The sequence below is a fragment of the Rattus norvegicus genome, chromosome Y (genome assembly GCF_036323735.1).
Source record: "Rattus norvegicus strain BN/NHsdMcwi chromosome Y, GRCr8, whole genome shotgun sequence".
Classification (NCBI taxonomy): Eukaryota; Metazoa; Chordata; class Mammalia; order Rodentia; family Muridae; genus Rattus; species Rattus norvegicus.
The window spans coordinates 43,915,058-43,927,534 of record NC_086040.1 but is presented as its reverse complement, the minus strand read 5'-3'; the positions used below and the strand labels follow the sequence as shown (position 1 = coordinate 43,927,534).

Sequence of the window (12,477 nt, the reverse complement as noted above, 5' to 3'; positions counted from 1 at the left end):
TCATTGTGTCACACCTTTCCTGCTGGTCAGGGTTGGAAGCGACAGGAAAAAAGAGTTACAGAAGACTGGCAGAAAGAAAGGAAGTTATCACACATTAATTTGCACCTATACACACATATTCTCAATAAAATACTTGTGAACAGATTCAAGACAACATTAAAAAATAATCTTCAACCAGGTAAGCTTTCTCCAATTCCCAGACTTACAAGTTTGATTAGTCTTGGGGAAGCTATAAGTATGGAGGATATAGTTCAACATAGTAAAGGCAAGTTACAAGAAGCCCACCACAAGCATTGTGCTAAAGAGAGAAAAATTCAAAGCAGTTCTACTAAAAGCAGGAAGAAGACAAGTATATACACTGGTTTCATACCTATATATTACAGTATTTGTAATTTTACCTAGAACAATATGACAACCTAAGAAGATCCAGGAATACAAAAGAAAAAATGAAGAAATCAAATTGGTCTCAGTTGCAGATGTCATGATACCATTTTAAAAACTCTAAAAATGTGTCAGTCTCTTAAGACTGAAAAATATGGTCATAAAAGTAGAATATCATACGAACACACATAATTCCTGAGCCTTCATTTATGCCAATCCAAACCATACTGTGAGAAAATATGGGTAAAATTCCCCTCACAATAATCTGAAAATATAAAATAAAATATTGTGGATAAAAATATTTAAAATGCAAAGAGCACTATGAATTAGCTAGAAGTGATCCTGAATAGAGACAATTGTTCTCTGAAAGATTAAGTTTCTTAAAGCTGAAAATACATTCATAAAATAGTAGAATTCAAAGTGAACACAGAAAACACGTTATCTTTCCTGTTTTCCAATTTCAAACAATAGGAGGGAAATCAAGGAAATATTCCACTTGAAACACTCTTAAAGTATATAACAAAATACCGTAGATTAGCATAGTTTTAAAGCATAATATTAGTTAGAAGACATATGAAGTAACCATGATCCATCCAGAATATATATAAGAACGTTCCAGCTGATGTTCTGAAGAACCTTAAAGACTTGAATACATCAAATCTTTTATAGTTTTAAGGATAAGTAGATAATATAATAATGTCAATTTTTGATTAATTAAAAAGTTAATGCAATAAATATTGATTAGAAAATTTTACTACAATAAATCACCTACTTTTACGAAACTCAAGAATTTGACTATAATTATTCTGCTATGGGACAGAGGACAACTTTAAAATACAAAGTGCTAACATGTCTAGGGAGATAATTTTAAAGAGAAATAAAGAGGGAGGAACAATATCATGAGATTAAAAAAAAGTAAGAGTTACATACATATGATGTTGTTGGCAGAGTAAATATTTCAAAAGATTGGAGCGTCCAGGATTGATTTATTGTTTTAAAAGTGAGGTTACATACCAGCAGGAGGATGGACTATCGGATCAGATCTCAAGAAAATGCCAAATGTTCTAGTTAGTACTACTATGTTTTAGTAAATATAAATGCCAATGTGGGAAATTGAAGGTTTTATTCACAACACAAGTTCCAGTTCATAATCAATGGAATCCAAGAAAAGAACACAAGGCAGCAGCATGAAATGAAAGAGGAACTCTGCTTATTAATCTGCTCAGCTACCTTTCTCTACAACCTCCTCAGCTTACTAGTGCTGGTACCATCCACAGTGGGCAAAGTCCCCATACATAAACTAGCCATCAAGAAAATGCAATACACTGATGCCTACAAGCCATTCTGATGGAGTCAGTTGCTCAATAATGCATTGTTTAGACAGCCACAATAAGCAATCACAGTAAGCCATAAAAGGAAAATAGAAAACTTAGTCAATGCAAGGTAAGAGTACCCCTTCATGAATGGAATTTGAGGTCAAAAGTGAAGTTCTATGTGAGGAAGAAATTAGAAGGATTTATGCCAGAAATCACACATTATTTAAAATAAAAGTGACAACAAGACAAAGCTACCAATAAAATATTGTTAAGTTTGACATTTTGAAACCTCTTCTGGAGATTGAAAGGTAGCCTCAGGAAATGGATTTTGGCTGGCAGCACCATTGAACATCCAGTATTTGGTGGAGGATTTTCCATCAGAAGCCTTAGCTTTACCACAGAGGCTAGGTACAAAATACAAATCATAGTCAGTCAACTGATTGGCATATCTTGTGCTCCAAAGAAAAGGAACAGTTCATTTATTCATGATTTGGTGATGACTCTAACTCATTTCAGAGTCATAGATATTGCCAGCATATAGAAAACCATAAGACCCATTGTCAAACAGCAGTATTCTCCGCATTGCCCACAGTCACCATAGTAATAACAGTGGTGAGCTCTACAGTATTATTTGTTTCTGTTTCCTGTTTTTGCAGCTTATAAACCTTGTTCCTTGGACCCAAAGAGAAGTTTCAAATAAAATAATGAACAATTTTTGCATTGAAAGCTATTGGTGGTTTGTAGTGTAGTTAAAAATGAGGACCTCAAACAATCTTCACTTGGTCTTCTTCTTTTAGGATTGCGGTTGATTCGGTTTTGCTTTTGCTTTTTGTTTCATTTTGTTTGTTTTTTTGTTTAATTATGTTTTCTTTTTCTTTTTGTTATTTGTACATACAGAGATCAAGAAGTGGTCAGAAGAATTTCAAGTTCAAATTCATATGGCTGGGAAGAACCCAGTCTTTCTACCACGTCCACATTTTTTGCTGTACTAGGGAATTTCTCTTGCCTTTAATGTTGCCCATTTCCACTTTTTGGATCCTTTTATCTTGGCATAATTAATACTATAAATATATTATAATTATTTGAATTTCAACTCTGAAACTCTAATTGCTCTATCTCCCTCCCAAAACCAGAGATATGGATTGAGTCTTGTTTGGTCACGTTTTGATTCTTAGATCGGGAATCTTCCTGCAAACACTGAAGGTCCTGTTCCAAAATTGATTCTGTATAGTTCAATAAAGATGCTCTTGGCCAATCAGTTGTGTGGATATCTAGTATTCCTGCAAACAGGCTAGTAGACACAAGGGTGAAGAAAGGATTTAAGGGTGGAGTAATAGCTACCAGTCATGTGAGATCTAGTATGGAGTGGCCATTGATGTAGCAGGCAGGATGTTAGAAACACAGTAAGATGAGGGCATATTGGGGTGCTGAGCTATGACCAATGAAACTGAGCAATTAAGCTAGGGCTCATTTAGAGGTGTTGAGGAGGGAGTAAAAAGGACAGCTTGCTATTTGTTAGAGGCTTAAAAAAACTTGACAATAGAGCTAAAGCACATCAAATGTTCCTCAGCGTATGTGGCTTTCAAGTGCATTCTAAGGGAATCTGATCAGCTCTGGTAGCTTGGTCTTCCTGGAGCTTACACTGAGGCAATAGGAAAAACCTTCTGCAGAGTCTTATGAGAGCAATCCATGACCACAATGAGCGTGTCCAAATTGACCTTGACCATGAGAGTTAGAGCTGACCCACATGTATCTTTTGATTATAACCATTTCTTCTATGTGATCTTTTAGTGTTCTATTTGTTCAAAACTATTAGTGAAGAAGGTAAAATGGTTCTAAAGGCTATTCTTGTTTGTCAACTATTCATCTGAGATTATTTAATCCCCAATGATAGAGGGAATATGTGAAGAATTTCTTAATAATATAAGGTCAATGTCAAATGTGCTTCTTATATGGATCTTTGGAGTAGGATGTTGCATCTTTACCCTAGAATTTTATCAAGATCTATTCTTTATATTTATTTTTTCAGGCATCTGCAGATACATCCCTTTGAAAAATGAATCCTTCTCACTAGAGACCATAGAGAGAACCTGCATTTCAATGATAATTAAATGTCATTTCAAGACATCAAATCAAAATATCAAAGTGAGAATGGAATAAATTTATTAGGACAGTGTTTTGCGAACAACTTCTTTCACAAACAGCCTTGGAAGGAGAGTTCTGATATTTTGCATTTTATATTTGACTTTGCTCGTACTCTGACACAATCAACTCAGAGCTGTTTGGGACTTTATGGGCAATTAAACACGACAAACAGAGCTGAATGCATCATATACTCTGCCGTCTGTGTTAATATGGCTACAGTGAAGAACAACCATGCTAAAGCTATTCATCAGTTTCTCAAACAACATCCTCATACAAGTGTGGACTTCTGTGGGTTGTTGGATGAATAGATTAAAACACTGGCTGAGAGTTGCCAAGGCAGATGTGGGATGGTACATGCTTGGGGCTTGAAAGGCCTGTGTGTAGATCATAAACAACTTCATAATATTCATTGCTTTAATAATTACTAGGAAGTGGACTTCTGTAAAATGACTTCAGAAGACCAGCATGGTAGGCAAACAGTAACTGATTCCCTGGAGATTTAAATGATCTGGATTGTGAAACATGGACTTAGAGGTAGAGACATGTCAGAACATGAAGACTGGAAAATCAAACTTCTGTTGCCTCTTAAGTTTCCCTACCCCATGGTTTGAGGCAAACAGCAACAGATTTTTTGCACTGAGGAATAGAATGAAAGCCAATTTGTTCTAAATCCCAATCCTAAGAAAATACTGAAATCATCTGTGACGCACTTCAACTCTCAGCATGGTTGAATGTCTGCTGTCAGCATGGGCTTTTACAGCCATCCCTTTTATAACTGCAGAGCTCCAAACTGCTTCAGCAACATCATTATATTCTCTTCCTGTTGCAGGGAGATTAGATCACTGTGACTACCTATGCAGTCTTTCTCTACCTTTAAAGATCCAAGGAACTATTCTCACTCCAGTGACCTGTTGTAAGTAATCTTGAATCACATTGTTGTTGTTAGTAGATCTAATCTCTTCGAATCCCAGAAGACCATGTGTCCAAAAAAGTTGATTGAGGAAGTCTTGGGTGTTTCTGTAGTATTGGCAGGTGTGATTGATGAACAGGACTGCCTTCCCAGACTAGATCTTGCAGTTCACATACACCTGAGCCATTCTGACAGCGTGCAGCTTCCCAGAAATGAATGTTCAGTTGAAGATACTGGTCTGTTTGAGAATGGCAATCCCAGTCTATTCTTAACTATGCCTTTTATTTGAATCCCCATAGAAAACATGGAAGAATGAAGCTTTTACTTTTTCATGTTTGCACTCACAATGCTACCAAACCCTCACATACATTAGAACCTGCATACTGAAAATTTATCCATATACCTATTACCAGATGAGACACCAAGCCTTTTGGACTAATAAACCAATGGATTCTAGGAGTTTACAAATAGTCAGCCATTGTTAAATTATGTCGTCCACAGTCTGTGATCATTTTGAACAATCAGATTCCTATATACAGAGAGATTAATCCTTTACTATCTGTTGGGAACACCAACTACTACACCAGTTATCTAGAGAAGACCTTTTATGTCAGTTTGTCTCTAGTAAGAGTTTCAGCTCAGTTACAAATTTCCAATGGACACATTCCCGTAGTCTGACTTTCAAAGGATGCTTTGATACAGCCCTTCTTATTTTCTATAGTTCTTGGCAACAGAATTAAAATATCAATTGTAATCTATCAATGAAATGCACCCTAATTTATTTGCATTAGTGCATCAGAGAGAAGGATTATAGGATGAACAAGAATTGAAAAACAAGATGTCCTTCCTTCTGAGAACCAAGACCAGGAAATCTGAACTACATAGAAATCTGAGACAAGTTGTCTGAAGTTTGTTCTTTCCTTCAATCATGGATCTCCTAGTGAAGGAGCTCAGGTCTCATGAGTTGGCAAAAAATAACTTTATTCCTGAGCCAGATCAACTGCTGAATACCTCTTTCATGGACCTGAAGAAACTCTGTATTCATCCTGCTATAATGTGTATATATCTATGTATCATTCATAGAATGGACACTTTACTGTTTGTTTGAAAGCGACAGTTTGTCCCTGAAGAGACACTAATTTCTTCTTTCGCACATTATTTCACAGGCTGATGGTGGGTCTCATAAGTTTATTCTGGAAGTTGCTTTACAATAATCATTCTCTGATCTGGAAGAGACCCTTTTTAATGTTATGAGATCTGTTAGAACCATATCAACCATCATTTTCCATTCCCAGTTTAGTACTGAATCATTCTAAACTAAAGGTCTGTGGTCTCTGATAAAGGCAGCATCTCCCCAGACTAGTATTAATATTGCTCTTGGCACTGCATTTATGATACATCAATGTGATTTCCTTACCATTATCATCCCCAGGAGAGTTTTTCAATTCTTCATTTCATCTGATGGGTCTAATCTACATCGTCACCCAGGATGATATTTGAGAGTTTTGCTAAAAAATTTTAAAAAAAGAAAGAAAGAAAAGAAAGGAAAAATGAAAGCTTATCTCACCAATTGACTCAGAACTTAAATGTTATTCAGTGGAAATACTAGTGGAAAGATTGAGATGATGAAGTCTCAACTAGAAGGACTTCTCTCTCCCAGATATTAGTGTAAGAAACAAACTGCACTATTGGTATTCAAAGCATGGAGGAGTTTGCTCTGAGCAGAGGACACAATACTTTTCTCTCCCTTATTATTTAGGACCTTTTTATATTTTATGAAAAGAATTAATGCCATGAGCTCTCAGGAAAACATCTGTGACCATCCAAATACTTGGCTTTTGGAGTAAGTAAATGAATGATATAAAATCTCTGACTTCCAGCGGCATAAGAACTGCGAAGTCCAGATGTTTCAGAGAGGCTCACAGCTCTTGATTCCCGTATGTGTAAGGCTCAGATCCAATCTATCTCTTCAGTGATCCTACTCAACCCCTACCAAGGATTCACTGAGATTTCCCAAGGACCACATATTTCTTCCTTTTTTTTTGACACCAAGTCAGAAGACCAGCTTCCTCCTCCCCATCACTGATCTCTTCATCCTCTTTCTTCTCACTCCCCAATGGCTCGTTTTTCTGAATTACAGGCCAGTTAGTAAACTCTAGAGGTCCTGAAGGAATATTTGAAAGGGAGTTGCAGTCACAACAACACTTGTGACATCACAGAAAAAGCCTACCTGCTAAATAGCTTCCTTACATGAACCAGATACAAGGGTGCCCTTTCCTGGTATGTCTCTTGTGACACAATGGAAACCTTTACGAACTCCATCTCTCTAAATCTACAAACTTATCTTTGCTTCATTAGTGGTTACATGCTCTAAATGGTGAAATTTGGTCAGGGACCTGGCATGGGTAGAAAAGATTTAGGAACATGGAGTGTAGGAGATTCTTCTAGATAATATTTTATTCCTAGGTACATTACTGTGAAAAACAGTTCAAATTCTAGGATTTCTCTGTATCACAAAGGCCAGTATTTTCTCTACAGACCTTTAGTTTTAATGAATACTGTATTTCACTTCTTACTGTATATTCCTTGATAGGTGATTTTATAAATGTTCCTGAATGTGTACTCAAACATTCTATTTTCTAACTCATTTTTTGCAATGATTTCTCAACAAAGGCGCACAGCAATAGACTGAGTATAACAGTAAATATGGTGTAGCGACATCAAACGATAAACTCCAAAATTATATTTTATCCAAAATTTCCAGATATCAGTTAAAAAAGGACCATATGGAGCATAGAATTTTCTTTTCTAGTCACTTTTGATATCATCTGCAAAAATATCTACATTCTAGTGTCTCAGGCCCAGATTTAATTGTTTAGGATGTTTTACCATGTTTCTTTCTTAAGGCCAAGCAGAAGGTAGAGGAGGATGATCACAAAGAAGAATGGCTTCTGGACCAGTGAAACCTCAACTTCAATAGGTTCATAAGAACAGGAGAGAGTCTACTTGGCAATGCCATTTGTGGATTCTACCTTCTTGACCTATTTGCGCAGAATCCATGTTAAAATTCCACCTAACTTCATAATTGTAGGAGTCACCAAAAGTATATATAACAGCCACCAAATTAAATAAGATTGATGAAGCTAAGAAGTGCATTGTACCAGGACCTGGATGTAGATATTTCCTGAGAGACATAGCTAAAGCATGTCAATTACAGAAGGGAATGCTAGTGGCAAACCAGTGAACTGAAAACGGACCTCTTGTTGGTAGATTTTGAGAAAGGATTACAAGAGTTGAAGGTGATTTCAACACCATAACAACAACGGTACCAATGAACCAGAACTTCCTGGTACTAGACCAATATTCAAAGACTTTACATGGACAGACCAATTTCTCTAAATGGATATGTGGCAGATGATGATCTTAATGGACACTAATGGAAGGAGAAGCCCTTGATCAAACCCAGAATTGTCTTATAGTTCAAGGGATTGTCAAGGGGCAGAAAGTGTCATTAAAGAAGGGATAGTGAATAGGTAGGTATTTTACAAGAAGGAAAATTAGAAAGAAAATAATATTTTACAGGTAAATAGAGAAACATCTAGTTTAAAAAAAGCAATTAAATTTGCTAAAAATAAATAAACTCAAGATATAAAAGATAAGAAAACAGTCATCTAATCAAACCCATTGACTCAAAATTCTAAAGTGGTATTCAGAGTAATACTAGTGGAAAGACAGAGATGATGAAGTCTCAACTAGAAGCACATCTCTCTCCCAAATATCAGAGTCAGATAAAAACTGCACTATAGGAATCCAAAGCATGGAGGTGTTTACTCTGAGCTAGGGACACAATACTTGTCTTTCCCTTCTTCCTTAGGACGTCTTTCTTTTGGACAAAAAAAAAAAAAAAAAAGGCCATGAGGTCACAGCAAATCAACTGTACTGTTCCCAAAACTTGGCTTTTGGAATAAAGCAATGAATGATATAAACACTCTGACTTCCAGGAACCATAAGAACTTGGAATTACAGATGCTTCTGAGGAGCTCTCAGCTCCTGATTCCCATATAGTGAAGGCTCAGATCAAGGCTATCTCTTTAGTTACTCCAGTCAACACGTATGAAGTATGCACTTAGCATTCCTAAGGACGACGTATTTTTCTCTTATTTTAATACCACGGCAGAAGGCCAGGTTCCTTCTCCCCATCATTGTTGGGCACTATGGGAGTAGAAGCCTTTTGTCCTCCCTAGCTTTGTCTCCTAGTTCAAGGGAATGTCAATTGGCAGAAAAGGGGTTTTGAAAAGAAGAAAAGGGAACAGATATGGATCTCAAGGGCAGGAATCTGGGAAAGGAAATAATATTTTAAATTTAAATATAGAAACAACCAGTTTAAAAAAAACAATAAAATTTGCTAAAGAGTAAATATAATGAAAGATAAGAAAGAAAACTGACAATTAATCACATATATTGACTCAGAAATCCAAAGTGGTATTCAGAGTAAAACTAGTGGAAAGACTGACATGATGAAGTCTCAAACAGAAGCACTTCTCTCTCCCAGATATCAGTGTCAGACACAAACGGCAGCATAGGTATCCAAAGCATGGTGGAGTTTACTCTGAGAAGAGGACACAATACTTGTCAATCCTATCTTCCTTAGGACACTTTCTTTTTTACAAAAAGAATAAAGGCTATGAGATCTCAGGAAAACAACTGTGCCCTTCCCAAAACTTGGCTTTTGAAATAAAGAAATAAATGATATAAATTCTCTGACTTCCAAGAACTATAATAACAGGGAAGTCCAGATGTTTTTGGGAGGCTCCCAGCTTCTGTTACCCTTATATTGAAGGCTCAGATCAAGGCTGTCTCTTCAGCCATCCCATTCAATCTGTACCAATGACTCACTGAGCTTTCCCAAGGACCATGTATTTCTTCCTTTTTTTATATCAAGAAAGAAGGCCAGCATCCTTCTCCCCATCTCTGATCTCTTCATCCTCATTGCTTTCACTCCAAAATGGCTGTTTACTCTGAATTAGAATTCAATTAGTAAACATTAGAGGTACTGATAGGGAGTTTCAGTCACAACAATACTTGTGACATCACAGAAGCTAGGGCTTTCCAGGTTACAAGAGATGTTTCAGGGAGGGCCTAATGATTATGTCATTGAGAAGTTCAATGGTATACCTGCTAAACAGCTTTCCTTACATAGACCAGATTCGAGGGTGCCCATTCCATGTATGTCTCCTGTGACACAGTGGAAACCTTTACATACTCCATCTCTCTTAAGCTAGAGATTTATCTTTGATTTTTTAAGCAGTTACATGCTTGGGATGGAAAAAGTTAATAAGGGCCTTGGCATGGGTAGAAAAGTTTAAGGAACATCTAATGTAGGAGGTTCTTCTAGATATTATTTTTATTCCCAGGTTCATTCCAGTGACATAGAGTTAAATTTTCTTGGTAAACTATGTATCACAAAGGCCAGTATTTTCCCTACAGTCCTGTAATTAAATGAATATTGTATTTTACTTTCTTATTGTACTTTCATTGACAGGGCATTTCATAAATATTCCTGAAAGTGTACTCAAATATATTAATTTCCAATTCCATTTTCTACAATGATTTGGCAACAAATTGTGCCTAGCTATAGACTGAGCATAATGGTGTAAATACTGTGTACTGACTTCAAATGATAAACTCCTAAATGCTTATTTCATCTAAAAATTACCAGACATCAGCAACACAAAGGGCAACATGGACTATAGAATTCGGTTCTCTAGTCCCATTTGATATTAATTCTGTACTACCTATCTTCCTGTGTTCCCATGGCCAGACTTGAGGGTTTTGGATGTTTTAATATTATTCTTTCTTAAGTAAAAACCTTAGATACTGGAGGATAGGCAGGGAGAAGAATGGCATTACCACCAGTAAAACCTCAAATTCAATATGTTCATAATACAGGATGGTATATATATATATATATATATATATATATATATATATATATACATACATCTGCCACCAAAACGATATAAAATTGATGAAGCTAAGAAGTGCATTATGCCAGGAACAGATATAGACCTTTCCTGAGAGACACAGCTAGAGTATGTGAAATACAGTGTTAAATGATAACGGCAAATCCTGAACTGAAAATGGATTTCTTGTTGGTAAATGTTGAGAAAGGATTACAAGATCTGAATGGGGCTTTAATCCCCATAAGAACAATGCCAATGAACGAAACCTTTCTGGTACTAAATCAACATTCAAGACTGCACATTACAGACCAATGGCTCCAATTCCATATGTATCAGAAGATGGTCTTGGTGAGCAACAATGGAAGAAGAGGCCCTTGGTCCACCCTAGGTTTGATTCCCAGTTCAACGGAATGTCAAGAGGCAGTAAGGGGGTTATAGAAAAAGGGGAATTGGACAGGTCAGGGCTCTTTTGGAGAGGAAACTGGGAAAGGAAATTATATTTGAAAAGAAAATATAGAAGTATCCAATTAAAAAAGCAATAAATTGCTTAAAAAATGATATAAGTAAAAGAAAAGAAAATTGTCAAGGAATCATACGTATCGACCCAGAAATTTAAAGGGTACCTGTCAGGGAATTGTAATCAGAGTAATACTAGTGGAAAGACTGAGATGATGATGTCGCAGCTAGATGCACTTCTCTGTCACAGATATCAGTGTCAGAAACAAAGTGCACTATAGGAATCCAAAGCAAGGAGGAATTTACACTGAGCAGAGGATACAATACTTGTCATCACTCCTTCCTTAGGAACTTTTTCTCATGGAGAAAAATAATGAAAGTCATGAGCTCTCAGAAAAACAACTGAACCCTTCCGAACCCCTGCCTTTTGGAATAAAGAAATTAATAATAAAAAATCTCTGACTTCCAGGAGCCATAACCAGCAAGGAAATGCAGATGCAACTGAGAGGCTCTCACCTCCTGAATCCAATATGTTGAAGGTTCAGATCAAGGCAATGTGTTCAGTGTACCCTCACAACCCCTACACAGTACCCAGAGCTTTCCCATGTACCATGTATTTCTTCGTTTTTTAAACTAAAACATTAGGCCAAATTCGTTCCCCCCATCTCTGATATCTACATCCTATTTGTTCTCCCTCCTAAATAGCTGTTTAAACTAAAATAAAGGCCAATTAATAAACCTTAGAGGTACTAAAGGAACGTCTGAGAGGCAGCTGCAGTCACGACATTACTTTTGATATCACAGAAGAAGCTAGGGCTCTCTAGGTTGCAAGAGATTTTTTAGATACGGCCTAATGACATTATCCCTGAGAATTGCCATGGCCTACCTGCTAAAGATCTTTCTTTATATTGACCAGATTCTAGGGTGCCCTTTCCAGGAGTGTCTCCTTTGACACAGTGGAAACATTTATGCAGAACATCTCTCTAATGCTAGAGAGTTCCCTTTGCTTTATGAGTGGTTACCTGCTCTGAATGGACAAAGTTATTCAGGGTCTTGGTATGTGTAGAAAATACCTAGTAACATGGGATGTAGGAGAGTCTTCTGGATAATTTTATTACCAGGTCCATTCCTGTGACAAACAGTTCAATTTCCTAAGTTCTATCTGTTTCCCAAAGGGCATTGTTTCCCTTCAGATATTAAAATAAGTGGATTATGTATTTCATTTTCTAATTGTTAATTCCTTGATAGGGGACTTTATAGATATTCCTGAATGTGTACTCAATAATTCTGTTTTCCAAATCTAGTT

The 12,477-nt window shown here is 36.5% G+C and overlaps 2 long non-coding RNA genes across 2 annotated transcripts in view; one reads left to right on the top strand and one right to left on the bottom strand.

Annotated features, from left to right (window-relative positions):
* LOC134484339 (uncharacterized) overlaps positions 1-12,477 on the top strand; it is a 149,721-nt gene that overhangs the window by 131,054 nt on the left and 6,190 nt on the right. The window contains exon 4 of the long non-coding RNA XR_010061743.1: positions 4,672-4,755. This is a non-coding gene — a long non-coding RNA (uncharacterized LOC134484339). The remainder of the gene's footprint in view (positions 1-4,671; positions 4,756-12,477) is intronic.
* The window catches only part of LOC134484338 (uncharacterized), a 40,021-nt gene continuing 33,452 nt past the window's right edge, over positions 5,909-12,477 (bottom strand). Inside the window, exon 5 of the long non-coding RNA XR_010061740.1 lies at positions 5,909-6,260. This is a non-coding gene — a long non-coding RNA (uncharacterized LOC134484338). The remainder of the gene's footprint in view (positions 6,261-12,477) is intronic.